Raw genomic sequence first — 18,460 nt, forward strand, 5'->3', positions numbered from 1 at the left:
ACAAGAGGGTAGAGGCAAAGTAGACATCGGAAATGAAATCATAAATAAATGGCGTTGTCATTTACATTGCCAATAGCTTAATAGTTAAATAAATGGCATTGTCATTTACAATGCCAATAGCTTAATTGCTCGCAAATTCATGACCTATTGCATTTACACCCACACAGAGCCACCCAACAAAGCCACCCACACACATACAGAGCCACCCACAAAGAGCCATAGAGCCACCCACACAGATCCACAGAGCCATCCACACAGAGCCACAGACAGAGCCGCGCAAACACAGAGCTGTGCACACAGACAGAGCTGCGCACACAGACAGACAGAGCCACGCACACACCCAGAGCCACGCACACACCCAGATAGAGCCACGTACACACCCAGACAGAGCCACGCACACACACAGAGCCACGCACACACACAGACTGTGGTAGGATGGCGCAGTGGTGCTGTGGTAGGATGGCGCAGTGGTGCTGTGGAAGGATGGCGCAGTGGTGCTGTGGAAGGATGGCGCAGTGGTACTGTGGAAGGATGGCGCAGTGGCGCTGTGGAAGGATGGCGCAGTGGCGCTGTGGAAGGATGGCGCAGTGGCGCTGTGGAAGGATGTCGCAGTGGCGCTGTGGAAGGATGGCGCAGTGGCGCTGTGGAAGGATGTCGCAGTGGTGCTGTGGAAGGATGTCGCAGTGGCGCTGTGAAAGGATGTCGCAGTGGCGCTGTGAAAGGATGGCGGAGTGGCGCTGTGAAAGGATGGCGCAGTGGCGCTGTGGAAGGATGGCGTAGTGGAGCTGTGGATGAATGGCACAGTGGTGCTGTGAAAGGATGGCACAGTGGTGCTGTGGAAGGATATCGCAGTGGTGCTGTGTAAGGATGGCGCAGTGGTGCTGTGTAAGGATGGCACAGTGGTGCTGTGGAAGGATGGCGCAGTGGAAGGATGGCGCAGTGGTGCTGTGGAAGGATATCGCAGTGGTGCTGTGTAAGGATGGCGCAGTGGTGCTGTGTAAGGATGGCACAGTGGTGCTGTGGAAGGATGGCACAGTGGTACTGTGGAAGGATGGTGGAGTGGTACTGTGAAAGGATGTCGCAGTGGCGCTGTGGAAGGTTGGCGCAGTGGCGCTGTGGAAGGATATTGCAGTGGTGCTGTGGAAGGATATCGCAGTGGTGCTGTGGAAGGATATCGCAGTGGTGCTGTGGAAGGATATCGCAGTGGTGCTGTGGAAGGATATCGCAGTGGTGCTGTGTAAGGATGGCGCAGTGGTGCTGTGTAAGGATGGCACAGTGGTGCTGTGGAAGGATGGCGCAGTGGAAGGATGGCGCAGTGGTGCTGTGGAAGGATATCGCAGTGGTGCTGTGTAAGGATGGCGCAGTGGTGCTGTGTAAGGATGGCACAGTGGTGCTGTGGAAGGATGGCACAGTGGTACTGTGGAAGGATGGTGGAGTGGTACTGTGGTGGAAGCTACACTAGAAGATTATTCCCATGTGCTCATTCATTAGCAACAAGCACAACTATATGTCAGTACTTCAAAAACTAAGCAGCATGCACCTGTATCTGCAAAGGGACGGCGCTCCACTCCCCGATACCATAGAACACCTTTGGCTCCGGGCGCCTCAGAAACATAGGTCTGAGCCTTGGGGTGCCCTGAGAGGTGGAATATATATACCCCTGCCTCCTGGTGCCCCCAACAGCTGAATATGTCCCTGTGTTTCCTGGTGTCCTGTGCGGGGTGGCTCCACTTATCTCTCTCTTCTTAGTTCCCTTGCAAGGGGGGGGCGCTGTTGCAGCGCTGCTCGGTCCCCACGGTTCCTAGAGCCCTGAGAGGGGAGAGGCTTCAAGGCACTGGGGGGGCGCACCTGGCTCCGCTACCTCCGTGCTTCCTAGTTCTCTTGTAAGGGCTGGGCATGGGGTGTAAGGAAGTGGGGGATAGTACACATTGAGACCCAGGGAGAAGGGGCTGCAGGTACGTTGGCTCACTGTTGAAAGCCCAGCCCTTACTCACCCGCACCAGTCAAGTGTCCAATTTCGTTAAGCCGCAATCGCTCCCGGGTGCAGATGGAGAACAGTGCATCACGGGAGCTCCAACGTCTGTGCCACGGATCCGGGCAAGGCCGCCTCATTCACAGGAGACACGGAGTGCAGCGCACTCTACCTTGGACCGCCACTCCGCCGTGGCCCAAATCGTGAATCCGAGCCTGTGAGATCCCTATAACCCGTGGGGAAGCTCTGCTGCATTCTGGGGCAGCGTGTGACTTTCTCTCTGCAGCAGTGACTGGGGCAGGCGGGTGTCAGCAGGAGTGCTACAGGACGAGGCCCCGGGCACTACGGACTCAACAGCCAGTGAACAAATTAAACAAGCATTTACACTTCAAAAGAAAGCAAAGCGTTGTATGCCAGCTCCATCTTTCAAGTCACGATCCTGGAACTGCTGAAGGGCAGAAGTGCACTGATAGAAGCAGGGTCATTGATGTGCCTGAGAGGACGACTTCAGCTGAATATGCCCCCCGTGTTTCCTGGTGTCCTGTGCGGGGTGGAGGGATGAGGGGTGGCTCCACTTATCTCTCACTTCCTAGTTCCCTTGCGGGGGGCGTTTACTAATGAAGAGACCGGGAGTGTAACGAAATGCGCGAGCGCTTATACAGTAGCCAAATAAAAGGGAATATAGAACATGAGAAGCAGAAGGGGAAGCAGGATTAAACTAGAATTACCTGCACTGCAGAGTTTTGGGAAAGCCTGTCAAAGTGGCAATTCCCGCTGGGGCGTAGTCAGGTGCCATAATGCGATCAAAGAAAATGGCTACCGTGCTGTCCTGTTATCGAGTATACTCGGCGAGAGGTCTGGAGAGAAGCACTTCCGGGTCGCCGCGGGCAGCGCGGCGGCCCCTTCAGGTCACTCAGGTGGTAGTCAGAGCGCTTCACAATAGGAACAGAAATGATCCATGAGACTAGTGAACACGTTACAAAAGCAGACGTTAAGTTACATTAGGCAAAAGTGACAATTGTGAGCAAACAAAATACAAGAGGTAGCAAAGGGTACATTACAGGAGAAATAGATTGGGACTTCGGCGAGAGGGAGGGTGTAACGCCCATCACTAGAAAAGGGGCGGGCTTAAAAAAAGAGACAAAAACGCCCCAGAATTGCGTTAAGACGGGGCCTGAACTGAGTGACGGCCCTCTCCTCCAATGGCTGGCCAGCATTTACGAGGCCAGCCAATGGAGAAGAGGGGCGTGTTCTAGCCCGCATACTAGACAACATAAAATCTCAGACTCCGCCCACTGCGTGGGACGCTAGTCCGAGACCTAAAAAAACAGAAAGAGGAACAATTGAGATCAGAAGCAAGCAGAAAGATGCAATCTACAGGACGGCAAAGAGCAGAAAGCCAAAAAACTAGAGATCAGAAAGAGGCAAAATTAATGTCAGAAATGACCAGAATGAGGCTCAATTGAGGAATAGAGGTCAGAAATGAGCAAAAAGAGGCAGACTTAATGTCGAAAACAAGGAAAAAGAGACAAAATAAAGGGCAGCAATGGGTAGAAAGAGGCTAGATAAATGTCAGAAATGAGCAGAAAGAGGCAAAATAAAGGTCAGAAGTGAACAGAAGAAAAGGCAGGAAAAGAGCAGAGAATGATCAGAACACACTCAGGCACTCATGCACCCACTCACAAAACAACTCAGACACTCTCATTCCACTCACAAACCGAGGCAGAAACCCATATACCCACTCACACAATCACTCATACTCTCTCTTACCTACTCAATGATTTACTCAGATGTTCACGCCTTGACTCACAGACCCACACAGAGACTCACACACCCTCATGCAGACCCAATCAGAGACTAATGCACCCAGTCACAGACCCAATCAGACACTCATGCAGTTGCTTACAGACTGACTGACATACTCATGGAGGTACTTGCAAACCCACGTAGACTCACACATACTCACAGACCCATTTAAACACTCACAGACCCACTCAGATACTCACACGCCCACTCACAAGCCATTCAGATACTCATGCAGCCACCCAAACACCCACTCACGGACCCATTTAGACACTCATGCGCTCACTTAGACTGATTCACACACATATATGAAGGTACTCGGAAACCCACTCAGCCACTCTTACACCCACTTACAGACATGCTGACACTAACTTAGAAACTCATGTACCACTCAGACACTCACACACCCATGTGCATACTTACTCAGACACTCATGCACTCATTCACACACCAAGTGATACACATATATCCACTCCCAGGCCTACGGAGACACCCACCAACCCACTCACATGTATTGAGACACTCACACACTCACTCACACACCCAATGAGACACTCATGCATTCAGTCACACACTCACTCTAAAGGTTTGCAGTTGCCAGTTAACCTATAAAACACCTTAGAAATGAAATTAAAAAAAACTAAAGGATACAGGGATGTTACAGTTAGGAAATAGAATTTAAAAACCTTACAAATTCACTTAAAAAACAAAGCTTATACGGGACATTACTGTTAGGAAATATAGAATTGAAATAATCTTTAGAAATTCACTGAAAAAAAACAAAGGATACTGTGACATTATAGTTAGTCACACGTACAAAGCCATAGAAATTCAGCAGCAGTTATAGTTACCTGAGCTAACTATAACTTAACCCTTTTGATGCATAGTTCATGACTTAAAATAATACATCACTCGTGACATGGTCAGTGACATCACTGGTGACATCTTAAATAACAATCACTGATGACATCAAACACAGAAACACACAGGCACCCACTCAGACCTCTACAGAACCTCTCATAAACCCACTGACACACAACCCCTTACATATCCATTCACAGACCCATACCAGTGTTCACACAACCAGTTACTCATCCATAGAGCCACCCACACATCCATTTACTTATACAACCACTTATGTACCCACTCACCCACCAATACAACCACTTGCACATTCAGTCATGCAGACATATAGACATTTACATACCCACTCTTACACCCTTACCACCACTCACATACAACTCAATCACCTATAAAGAAACTCACACAGCTACTTACTCACCCATATAGGTACTCACACACCTGCATACTCACCTGTAAAGCATCTCATACTGCCACTCACTCACCAATACAGATACTCACAACCCACTCCTTCATATATCCACTGACACAGCCACTTACCCATATAACCACTCACATACCCATTCCCACACCCAGAGTCAGATGCATACCCATTCACACATCCATACAAGCACTCACACACCTATTCACTCATCCTTACACCCTCTCATTCTCCACTGCAGTCACTCACACAGGCACTCATTCACCCATGCAGCTACTCACATACCAATTAAACATCTATACAGCTGCACACACACACACACACACACACATACACCCATACAGACACACAGACATTCACTCACACACTGATACAGATGGTCACACAGCCACTTAGAGGAGACATGTTAGACTAGTTACGAGTACAGAAATGTAATCAGGTAAGGCCCCGTCGGAAATATATCTTATTGATGTAAGGCATTCTGGCAAGCAATGCAGGTTCCTGCCTCATGTTGTGTCGCACTGCATCAGTTCCAACTAGCAGCTGCGAAGGCTATGGTGTGAGGTCCATTTTGAGTTGCATCTCACTAAATAGATTCTGATGAAGAACTGCAAGGGCTAAGATGCGAGATGCATTGTGCTGTGTCAGTTCTGATGAGAAGCTACATGGGCTGCTCTGGTTGTGTTTCCCTTTGTCAGTTCTAATGTGGAGCACAGCTTGGCTGACTATGCACCTTTATCCACACTTCCTAAGGTCCAGTACTAGAGAGCCACCATTTGGGGGTAAAGACTCACAGCAGACAGTGTTCAATTGCAGGGTTCAAGATGGTTTAAGCATTTTCTGTCCCTGAGGCTCTGATCAGGAAGCCAGGCAACTAGCCCTTGAAGTCAGCTTGGTGGTCCTGGGTTCAAAGTACAGGTCAAGACCTTCTTACTCAGGCTGCAGGCAGCAAGTAGCGGGGCAGCAGATCAGTCATTCTTGCAACAGAGCAGCAGAGAGTTCATTCTTTTGAGTCTGCCTGTTCATCATGTCCAGAAGTGATCTCAAGAGTTGGTCTGAAAGTCCAGTATTTATATCTTGTACCCACTTTGATTTGGATGAAGCTTCTGGAGATTGCCCTATAGAGCTGCTTGATTTTTCATGTCTCCCTGCCCTGGTGCCAGTCTGTATATGGAAACAAAAGGGTGGTAGGAAGTCCTTTTGTGTGAGCTGAGCCAGTGCCTTTGAAGTGCAAGTGTGGTAAGTGACAGCTCCACCCCCTATCAAGTCAGAGATAGAGATCCAACATTGCGATGCTGTCTGGGAAGAATATACAAAGACCAACGGTCAACTAGACCTAATCATGTGACCCAGGAACATGCCGGAGGGACAAAATGGTTGGATACTAAAATGATGATTTTCTAAAAGTTTTCCATATGTAAGGGGTAGGCCCTTAACACAGCTGCAGTGGGCCGGTAAATATTATACACAAAGATCTTCCAGCTGGCTTTTCAATGGACTGCCGCTAGTCTATGCAGACTGAGACCAAACTATGTAATAAAATGATCACTGTCATTATCATATGTATGATATACGAATAGACCCTATATTTGAACGATAGTGACAGCAATTTGGAACAACATCTAGAGAGTGTTTAACAATGGTAATCTCAAAAATTGTGAGATTTAAAAGACAATGTCACCATCTATGAGAAACTGTCAGCAAACGTGTTTGATTCCGCAGACTCTGTGCAACAGTGTCAATTGAAAGATTAAACCGTCTATGAGAAACTGTCAGTAAACTGGTTTGATTCTGCAGACTTCTTGCAACAGTGTCAATTTAACGATTGAACCTGCTATGCAAAAAAGGCAACTAATCAGTTGAAGAAATAGATATTATAGAACTTTTTATGAAGCTTTGAAATATTAGACCACAATTAAGTGAGTACTTTCACTTTGTTTAGTTACAGATCCACTTACTTTCTCTCTGATTCGAACCTGTACAGGGGAAATATATACTATAGAAAATAACAAACTTGTAAAAGGTATGGTTTAAGAACTGGAAAACACAATGAGACCGAGTGGGATGTTATTGTGATAAATCTAGCTTTCATGTTCTCTCTTGTGCATTGTTCTGTTACATCAGTCTAGTCCTGGGTCTTTTTATAAGTTTTGGGTGGCTTGATTATTGAATGTAAACTCCATTGTTAGTATAAACTGTCAACAAGACGTTTAAAGTACTTGTGCCTAATTTTTCTCCCAGCCTCAAACAATATACACACATTGCTCCGGCTTGCTAAAGGATGATCTTCCCATAATAATGTATAATGAGTATTTAAGATGATGCAATCTGAATATGAACTCACTTGAGAACTAGAACAATTATTTGTATGGCTCTTCTGTATAGTATGTTTTTATTGTGAGCAAATTGTAAATAGCCTCTTTTTGTATGTATTTTTAGCCCTGAAGAAGTCCCATGAGGGACGAAACGCGTTAGCAGTTTTGTCGATTGTGCATCTGTATTTTAAAGAAAATGTTTATGGAATAAAAGATTAAAGACATCATCTTCTACAATCAAAAATATGCTTTCTTTCATCTTTGAGCTTGGGAAGTTATCGAAATACAGTTAGAAGTGCTTTGGATTATGGACAATAATTTTTCATATACATTGGTTATTTGTGTTTTTCGGGTACAAGGCCATTTGTATTGATAAGTGACATTTGTAACCTGGTTTTATGTTTGTGAATTACAAATCGAGTGTTACTTGTAATTCAATGTAATGTCTGTGTATTGTGAAGTTTTTCTTTTTCTGTCTTGTTGAAATTGATCAAAAAATGTAAAATTATTCACTAAGGTGAATCATTAAATAACAGTGATCATCTTAATAAATAGCTTGGTCTCAGTCTGCATAGACTAGCGGCAGCCCATTGAAAAGCCAGCTGGAAGATTTTTGTGTATAACAAGACTTTCTAAAGGAGGCATTTTTAGAATTGTGACTTAAAATCTAAATTTACCATTAAAGAGGTATTAAATATAATAGGATATTCCAATGTTATCCTATAAGGGAGCAGGAGGCCTTGCAATTGTGAAAAATTAATTTGAGATTGTTTCACTACCAAGACATGTAAAACCTAAAAATACATGGCTAACTTTTAAATACATTGCACCATGCCCTTTGGGCTGTTTAAGGCCTACCCGAGGGGTGACTTAAAAAGGAAGGTTGTACAGATTGAAGGCTGTGACTAATAGGGACTCAGCCATCTAATGAGGCCTGGGTGTCTGGAAGGGGTGGGCTCTTATTGAAGACTTCTGTACAAAGCAAAGGCTGTGTGTAGGGGCTTGCCCACTCATGTCTCATTGATCAATCAATCAATCAAGAAATTTGTATAGCGCGCTACTCACCCGGAGGTTCTCAAGGTGCTTGGGGGAGAGGGATCCGCTACTGCTCGAACAACCAGGTCTTAAGTTGCTTCCTGAAGCAGAGGTGGTCTTGGGTGAGACGGAGGTGGATGGGGAGGGAGTTCCAGGTCTTGGCTGCCAGGTAGGAGAAGGATATTCCTCCCATGGAGGCTCTTCCAATGCGTGGAACGGCGGCGAGGGCGTGGCTGGTCAATCGTAGCTGGCGGGTGGGAGTGTAGAAGGTCAGGCGGCTGTTGAGGTACCTGGGGCCCAGGTCGTGGAGGGCTTTGTGTGCGTGGGTGAGGAAACGGAACATGATTCTCTTGCTGCCGGGGAGCCAGTGCAGGTCTCTCAGGTGTCCGAAGATGTGAGTGTGTCGGGGGATGTCCAGTATGAGTCATGCGGAGGCGATCTGGATGCGTTGGAGTCTTTTCTGCAGTTTGGCTGTGGTTCCGGGGAGAGGGTGTTTCCGTAGTCCAGTTGGCTGGTGACGAGTGCCTGGGTGACTGTCTTCCTGGTTTTGGTGGGGATCCAACGGAGGATCTTTCGGAGCATGAGCAGGATGTTGAAACACAATGATGAGATGGCGTTGACTTGTCTGGTCATCAAGAGGGAGGAGTCCAGGATGAAGCCCAGGTTGTGTGCATGGTCCATTGGTTTGGGTGCGCTGCCCAGGGCAGGGGGCCACCAGGAGTCGTCCCAGGCAGAGGGTGATGATTCCAGGAGGAGGACTTCCATCTTGTCTGAGTTCAGTTTCAGGCGGCTGTTCTTCATCCACTCGGCTACCTCTTTCATCCCTTCGTGTAGGTTGGTTATGGCGGTGGCTGGGTCGTTGGTCAGGGAGAGGATCAGCTGGGTGTCGTCGGCGTAGGAGATGATGTTGAGGTTGTGTTGGCGTGTGATGGCCGCGAGGGGGCTCATGTAGACGTTGAAGAGGGTGGGGCTGAGTGATGATCCTTGTGGTACGCCGCAGATGACTTCGGTGGCCTCGGATCTGAACAGGGGGAGGCGGACATTCTGGGTTCTTCCGGCGAGGAACGAGATAATCCACTCCAGTGCCTTCTCTTGGATTCCGACGTTGCTGAGGCATTGTACTAGGGTGCGGTGGCAGACAGTATCGAACGCTGCGGATACGTCCAGGAGGATGAGGGCCGCTGTTTCCCCGTTGTTGAGCAGGGTTCGGATGTCGTCAGTGGCTGCGATGCGGGCGGTCTCGGTGCTGTGGTTGGCTCGGAAGCCGGCTGTGATTGGTCGAGGGATCCGTTCGTCTCGAGGAAGGCGGCAAGCTGTCTGTTGACGGTCTTCTCGATGACTTTGGCTGGAAACGGGAGGAGCGAGATGGGGCGGTAGTTCTTGAGGTCGGCGGGGTCTGCTGATGGTTTCTTCAGGAGGGCGCTGAGTTCGGCATGCTTCCAGCTCTCCGGGAAGGTGGCGGTGTTGAAGGAGCAGTTGATGATGTCCCGGAGTTGGGGTGCGATGACGGAGTCAGCCTTGTTGAAGACGTGGTGGGGGCATGGGTCGGTTGGCGATCCGGAGTGGATGGTGTTCATCGTGCGGATGGTGTCTTCGGTGCTGACCGGGGACCAGGCGCGGAGGGTGGTGGTGGGGGGCGTTGGTTCTGTGGTTGGGCGCATGGTCTGTTCGTCGAAGCTGTTGAGTATGTCTGCGATTTTTCTGTGGAAGAACGAGGCGAGTGAGTCGCAGAGATCTTGTGAGGGAGTGATGTCATTGTTTCCGGCGCTGGGGTTGGAGAGCTCTTTGTCGATGCTGTAGAGTTCCTTGCTGTTGTGTGCGTTGTTGTCTAGTCGATCTTCGAATGCTGACTTCTTGGTCGTGTGGATCAGCTGGTGGTGTTTGCGGGTGGCGTGCTTGAGGGCGGTCATGTTGTCTGTAGTCGAGTCTTTTTTTTTTGCCAGGTTTTCTCGAGGGTACAGCAGTTCCTCTTGGAGTTCTTGAGGTCGTCGTTGAACCAGGAGGCTTTCTTGCTTCCGGGCCTGCTGGGATGGTTTTTCAGGGGTGCGAGGTCATCAGCGCAGTTGGTGATCCACTATGTGAGGTTGTTGGCTGCTTGGTTGGGGTCCGTTGATCTTGCTGGAGGGTTCTGGTTCAGTGATGTGGTGAGCTGGTCGGTGGTGATCTTATTCCAGCTCCTGCGGGTAACCTGTTGTGGGTGGAGGTGAGTTGTGGTCTTTCTGAAGCTGAAGTGGACGCAGCTGTGGTCTGTCCAGTGGAGTCCGGTGGTGTGGCTGAAGGAGATGTACTTGCTGGAGGAGAAGACTGGGTCAACCGTGTGTCCGGCGTAGTGGGTGGGTGTATTCACCAGTTGCTTGAGTCCGAGGTTGGCGAGGTTGTCCAGCAGGGTGGTGGTGTTGTTGTCGTTGTTGTTCTCCAGGTGGAAGTTGAGGTCCCCTAGGAGGATGTAGTCAGCGGAGGGGAGGGCGTGTGGGCTGATGAAGTCTGCGATGTCTTCGCTGAATTGTGTGCGGGTCCTGGGGGTCTGTAGATGAGGGTGCCTCTGAGTGTGGTCTTGGGGTCGGTGTGTATCTGGAAGTGAAGAGGTTCGGCGGCTGTGAGGGTGTTGTCGGAGTTGGCCGTGATGCGGATGGTGTTCTTGTGGACGATGGTGATGCCTCCTCCTGTCTGGTTGATGCGGTCCCTCCGGGGGATCTTGTATCCGTCCGGGATGGCAATGGTGATGTCGGGCGCTGAGGAGTCGTTCATCCAGGTTTCCGTGAGGAAGGCAACGTCTGGAGATGTGGTGTCGAGCAGGTTCCATAGTTTCACGGCGTGTCTGTGGACGGAGCGGGTGTTGAGCAGGATGCACTTCAGGTGGTTGCTGTTGATACTCGGCTTGGCGGGTGTGGTGCCGGTCCGGATGCAGGAGAACTTGCAGGATTGGCAGGTGAAGGGTCCGTGGGTGCGTCCTGGGGTGGCTCGGTGGCAGCCGGGAATCCGGCCGGTGTTGAGTGCGTTGAGGGTGGCGCGTCATACGTCTGGCGGGTGGGATGGCATCTGCGGGGGCCAGGGGGTCTGGTGCTGGGCGGGGGCCAGGTGCGGACGGGCACAGATGGGCTTGCCTTTGGCACGCCTTCGGCGCACAAATGGCACGCCCGCTGCACGTGGACACTGCGCGTACATGCAAACTCTGCCATAAATGGAGATTGGGGGGGGCGGAGCGAGGGAGGAGATGCTGGAGGGATCGGGGGTGGGGCTGTGGGGGAGCAGCGGCAGGGAGCGGGGAGCAGGGTGGAGGGGCACAACAGTTGGCGAGAACACAAGAATACAATTTACTGGCACAACATACAATTCGGGCAAAACATACAAATTACTGGCACAACAGGGCCGATACAATACGGTTTAAGGCAAGATCAGCGGCACAACAGAGGCACAACGGGCAGCGGCAGCGGCAAGCGGAGACCGGGCACACCAAGGATGGGCCACACGGCGGGTGGAGCGACCGGCTCTAAAAGCTGTGCCTAGAAGAGGCTTAGCCACCTATTAGTGCAGCATTGTCTGGAGGGAGGGAGCATTCTGTGAATATTTCTGTACAAAGCAAAGGCTGTACATTGTAGGGGCTTGGCCACCTTTGCCTCATTGATTGCACTCAAGAGATCTCCTACTCGCAAAGGGTCCAGTACATGCTGAGGGTTTTGCATAGTAGAAGCTCAGCCACATAATGCAGCTTGAGGGCCCAGAGGTAGTGGACACCTATTCACAATGCCTCTTTCAACACAGACACATTTCCAGACACATGGAAACATGCCACCATAATGCTCCTGATCAAGAAACCATCATCTGACCCTGCCATGCTTTTCAACCACAGACCCATCTCGCTCATCCACAATACCTGGCAAAGGTATCAGAGAAAATAATCAAGATATGCCTCACCTACCACCCCAGCAACAACCAGCTCTCTAACATCAAACAGTACACACATAGTACAGAAACAGCTCTTAGATTACATCTTCATGATCTTTGAAAAAGGATGCACAGCAGTCTTCATTTTCCTGAACATCTCGGTAGCATTTGACTTGGTCTCATACTCCATGCTTAAGAGGCGCCTGAACAAGATTGGCATCCAAGGACCTGTTCCCCTCTGGATCTTCTCCTTCTTAATAGATACAACACAAACTGTCAGCTGGGCACCTTACTCCTCAGAAGCCTGTAAACTCATCTGGGGTGTGCCTCAATATTCATCAGTGGGCACTACTCTCTTTAATGCATACATAATCTCTCTGGCCAAAGTCATCTGTGCACACAAAATCAACATCCTGTGTTATGGTGAACGCATGCATCTCATACTTTTCCTCTTGGACAAGACCTCAAACACAAGAACAAGGTCACACCTGACCAACATTGATAGCTGGAGGAAAGCTAACTGTCTCAAGCTCAACACTGACAAAACTGAAGTAGTGATCTTCGGCAGGAACAGATCACCATTGCAGAATGATAGGGAGTAAGTCTCTCACAAAGATATCTAGAGCCAGTCTTGTTGTACATTTTATGGGCCAGGACAAGAGATTTAAATATACTTCTTTTCTGAATTAGCCGCCAATTAATCTCTAGGAGATGTTTCATGAGTGACTAATGATTTGGAATATTTATGATAAATGTAGCTGCTTGAATTTTGGACAAACTGAAGGTGATCGGTCAGATAATTTTGGATTCCAAGCTAAAGTACATTTACATAGTACACCTAGTAGTAATCAAGACATGCACACCAATGTTCTACATCTCCATGGGTTGCCACTCAAGAATATTTCTTAATGATGACAACAAGAAAAAGCAGGCCCCTTTGACTGACAACATTTGAGAATGAAAATAAAGTTCTGTGTCAAACTTCACTCTCAGGTTTTTCACAACTGTCACAGGATGAAGGGGTGCTCCCAATTCCAGAGGCCACCAATCTTTAGATTATGCTTTGTGAGCATTTCTGAGGAGCAAAAACCTCCTGAGTAGCACCCAAAGTAACCATAAAAGATAAAGCAAGATGAGTGTCATCTGCTTAGGACACCACGCTGATGCCATGTATGTGAATGATGAAGAAGAGTGTCATATGCAAGGTGTCTCAATGGAGAGACACAGAGGCAAAGACTGTAAAGAAAGACTATAGAAAGATACCCCCTTGTTGACACATTGGAAACCTTCAAGGGTGTTATGAGAAGCCCTCACTCACCAACCTGAAGGTGACATGCTTCATCATCGGGACCACCAGGAGAAGCCGAGTGCCTCCCTGGTGTGCTACAACGCCAGATTACTGCGGAGCTGGATTTTGTGACAGTGATTTGAAAAGTGATGTTTAAAAATGTCCAATACTGTACCAATCAAAATGATTTATTTACTGGTCAGTTTTGACATGGTTAAAAAAGTTATGTGTGGGAAACTACGCAAATCATGATGGGAGTTTCCACTTAAAGTGGGGTCAACATGTTTCTGCCCTTTATAGGTGTAAGAATTACATGGGCAATCGTCAGGACCGTGTAGCGTGTACCTTGGCGGTATGGGCGCGCTAAGGCCCACCCTAACCAAAGGACGTGAAAGTTAAAAATTGTGCTATGTGTAAAAAGGTGCAAAACAAAACACAAACCACAAGTTGTGGGATTTACCTCCACTCAGAGGAACCTGTATAGTTTGTGTAGAAAAAGATCCACGCCCCATGGGTCTCGGGAGGGTGGGTGGAGGCGAAAATGGCACACCGCCCGCAACGCCTAGCACCCGCTCGACACCTAGCTTCTCCTGCTCCGGACCCCGTGCAGGAGAAGCTAGATCCATGGGGTCCGGAGCAGGAGAAGCTAGGTGCCGATCGGGTGCCAGGCGTTGCGGGCGGTGTGCCATTTTTGCCTCCACCCCCCTCCCGAGACCCATGGGGCGTGGATCTTTTTCTACACAAACTATACAGGTTCCTCTGAGTGGAGGTAAATCCCACAACTTGTGGTTTGTGTTTTGTTTTACACATAGCACAATTTTTTACTTTCACGTCCTTTGGTTAGGGTGGGCCTTAGCGCGCCCATACCGCCAAGGTACACGCTACACGGTCCTGACGAATGCCCACGTAATTCTTACACCTATAAAGGGCAGAAACGTGTTGACCCCACTTTAAGTGGAAACTCCCATCATAATTTGCGTAGTTTTCCACACATAACTTTTTTAACCATGTCCAAACTGACCAGTAAATAAATCATTTTGATTGGTGCAGTATTGGACATTTTTAAACATCACTTTTCACATCACTGTCACAAAATCCAGCTCCGCAGTAATCTGGCATTGTAGCACACCAGGGAGGCACTCAGCTTCTCCTATGGGCCCGATGATGAAGCATGTCACCAACCAGGTTGGTGAGTGAGGGCTTCTCATAACACCCTTGAAGGTTTCCAATGTGTCAACAAGGGGGTATCTTTCTATAGTCTTTCTTTACAGTCTTTGCCTCTGTGTCTCTCCATTGAGACACCTTGCATATGACACTCTTCTTTTGTTTTGTAAAACTAACCTGGGGGACTAAGAGTGTCTCCAACCCTCTCTCTCTCTGATTGTTTTTTGTGAATGATGAAGGCCAGTGGAGCCATAGAGGCATTAGAGAACATCGAGCTCAAGGAGGATGCCAGTGAGATCCCATGGCTAAGAGTTTTTTTACTAGTGTAGAAAGTCGAACGAGTCGCAAATTGTCTTCTATTATCTGGAAAAGTTAAGATCCATCTCAGAGTTAAGCCACAGATACCCATTGCTGGCAGTTGCTGGAGTGGAATTGGGTAGAATATGATGCTGAACAGCTCAACCCAGTCCAACAATATCATGGCAGCACTGTATAGGCGATCTAAGATAATTTTAATACATTCTGATACTTTTAACAGTTCAGTTTCCTCATGGTGTCTTGGTCTAAAACCTGACTGAGAGGGATTAAGGAGATTATGTTGTTGAAATTATTCTGATAGTTGTTTGTTGACTAGCTTCTCCAACATCTTTGAAACAGACAGGTTGAAAGAGGCAGGTATAAAAGTTGAAGGAGTAGCAGGATATGGCAGCAAGTCTTTATGAAGTGGAACTACCTGGGCCTGCTTCCACATGTTAGGTAGTGAGGATTTGTTAATGACAGATTGAAAAGAGAGTTGAAAACAGGATTAATAATCTCAAATGCCATAAGTAAAAAAAGAAGTGGACAATGGTCTAAGGGAGAGCCATACTTGAATGTCAGGTTTAACTGGGCAGATTCTTCCATTGTTATGCTCCATTATTGAGAAAGGGTGTTGTTTGCTTCAGATGTTGCGTAAAGCAAAATACTCACTAGTAGTGTCACAAAACTCAAAAGATATTTTTTTACTTTTTTTCCTCATATAAGGGAGACAGCTGTTTATACAGATCGAGAGAGTAAATACTGCATTGCAGTCATGTGGAAAAAATAAATTAACACATGTTTCCAAGAAAGGAAATGCAAGTGGGATATGATATCTTATTAGATCAATAGCTAGATCACGAATGACACAATTAAAACGTTCTCATATGCTCATGTTCCATCCTATAGAGGGTAATGAATATGCATTTTGATTCTTATCTAATAACTAGGGGCTGCTTGCAACAGATCCAAGGTATATTTTGTAATGTTGCTATCTACAATGTGGATAAATTATGTAAAATATATATTTTCACATCTGATCATCCTTCGGTTAAGTTGCACATGTAAAGAATACATGATGAAATGAACCTATTTGACATTCTTATGAGTTCGACTGCCACAACAAACAAACTATCATTCCAAGAATGTTTTGCTGTTGTTGTTAGTATTATTATTATTATAAGAAATGTTTCGGGAAATATTAATACTGCTGCTACAAATAATTATACTACTACTATTACTACTACTACTACTACTACTACTGATAATAATAATAATAATAATAATAATAATGATAATAATAATAATAATAATAATAATAATAATAATAATAATAATAATAATAATAATAATAATATTAATAATAATACTGGTAATAACTAAAATAATAAAAATAATAATAATATTTGCAAACAAATGGGTTACAAGTTGGTAAGTATATGAGTCCTTCCAAAGTGTTAAGTACAAAATCTTGTCAGGGTTAACACAGAAGCTCAATTAATAAACCTGTGCTCCTTCCAGGGTAGCTACGGCACAGAACACACAGGCTTACCTCAATCAAAATGTTCAAATTATTTGACAGTACAAAAACAATTAAAAAGCCAATCACAACACAATACAAATCCAGCTATGGAGCAGAGGTCAGATACTCCAAGAGGGTAATCCCAGTTAAAGATTTTACCTTCTGACTTAAGGTCTGATTTAGAGTTTTGCAGACAGGTACTCTGTCACAAATGTGATGGATATGTCCTATGCCTTATTGCAAGTAAAACAGGATATAATGCAGTTGTAATACAGTGGGTGGGATATCCTCTACATTTGTGATCGAGTACCTGTTTGTCAGATTCTAAATTCGGCCTTAATTGTCTGAAATGGAAGTTAAAATCCTCTAGTGGTGCAAAGTTGCTGGCTGTGTCTGTCAAAATCTTCTCAAAGATGGATATGACGGGAAAACTCAGAAGGGGAATATTCAATTTTAATGTCAGCCAAAGTCCTCTTGTCAGTTGGATTCTTTTCACACCTTCACTCGGTCAATACATTTCTATCTTCAGGCATAGTCTGTTTAAAAAAGCTCAATATCCTCCAGCAGGGCAACGCTGGATGCTGTATTTATCTGAGTCCACTTGACCTGTCCCACTATCCAAGTCCACTTGATTTGTCACACTGAAGCTCCGTAGGTCTTGGAAATCCCAAATATGTTCCCACTTCCTACTAATCAGACTTTCTGAAGTAGTCCCTATTGATCTCATCTGAGCATCAACATATCAACAAGGACCTGCTCTAATTTTGGACCAATATTTGAAAAAACCCACAGGCAAGGTACTTAACTGTCGTACTTGCGAATAGCTTCAAAAAATGTTACTCGGAATCGGGTTTTAGTGTCCAATTTTAAGAAATATTTGTCTATCAACCCCACTTGAATGCCCATATGTATGTGCACATTGGGGAAAAGGTGTGTGAAGGTCTGAAAGTACCCCACATAAGCACCACTAATGGAGCTGCTATTAGGGATTCACCAGTATGCTCATGTCTTTATCATCATTGGTAACTTTCAAGACGAAAAAATTAAATCAGTGAAAACATGTGAAACAAGGAAACCCTTGTGCTGTGTAGAGGGATGCACCACAAGCACTTGTCATGTGCTATCCTACTGTGACCCCATAGTGAAAAGAAAAAGGATTTTGTCGCTTCTCCAAGATAAAAATGAGATAAAACCCACTGGCGACAATGCCAACTTTAATAGTTGCCATGAGCCTACTCAGATTAAAACGGACTATATAAAAACACACAATGTTGCAAACCATTTCAGTTAGGAAAGGCCAACATGTTTCATTGCCAAAGTACCTTATGGCAATTTCGTCATGGCTCGGAGTCAGTCTTCACCACACTAGTGTTTCATCATGAGCCTGGGGAAATAGACAAACCGACAGGGTTCAGACAAATGCCACACAATTAGGACATCTCAAGACATTTAAAATGTTGCCACACATTTCAGCGTGTCATTTAAAAAGTGTTCAGAGATCATAACATATTTACCGGGTGGTTGCCCTCAATGATCCTACCAGAAACCCACCTTTGGGGGTGCGTGTGGGTCTGCAATAGTATATCACACCACCCCTGCATACAACCAGGGTTGCTGCTTGTCAACGTGTAAATACATTCAATATGCCAGTTGCAGGACCCACCACAAGTTACACTTAAAGAGTTTAACGTTTCTCTTTCACTCGTTTTTTCCAGCAAGTTTGTTTGAGGGTACAACAAGCTTGTGGATACATTCAATAACATTTAGACGTCTGTGAGTTGCTAACAGCAACAAAAGTACCCACCTCGGGACATTTCTCCTACCTTATCACTCGCATTCAATCCCAAATGCAGATGCAAATGCAAAGTCACACGCATTCTTACCTGTGCGGCTCCTG

Source organism: Lissotriton vulgaris, chromosome 8 (assembly GCF_964263255.1).
Source record: "Lissotriton vulgaris chromosome 8, aLisVul1.2, whole genome shotgun sequence".
In the NCBI taxonomy this organism is placed as follows: domain Eukaryota; kingdom Metazoa; phylum Chordata; class Amphibia; order Caudata; family Salamandridae; genus Lissotriton; species Lissotriton vulgaris.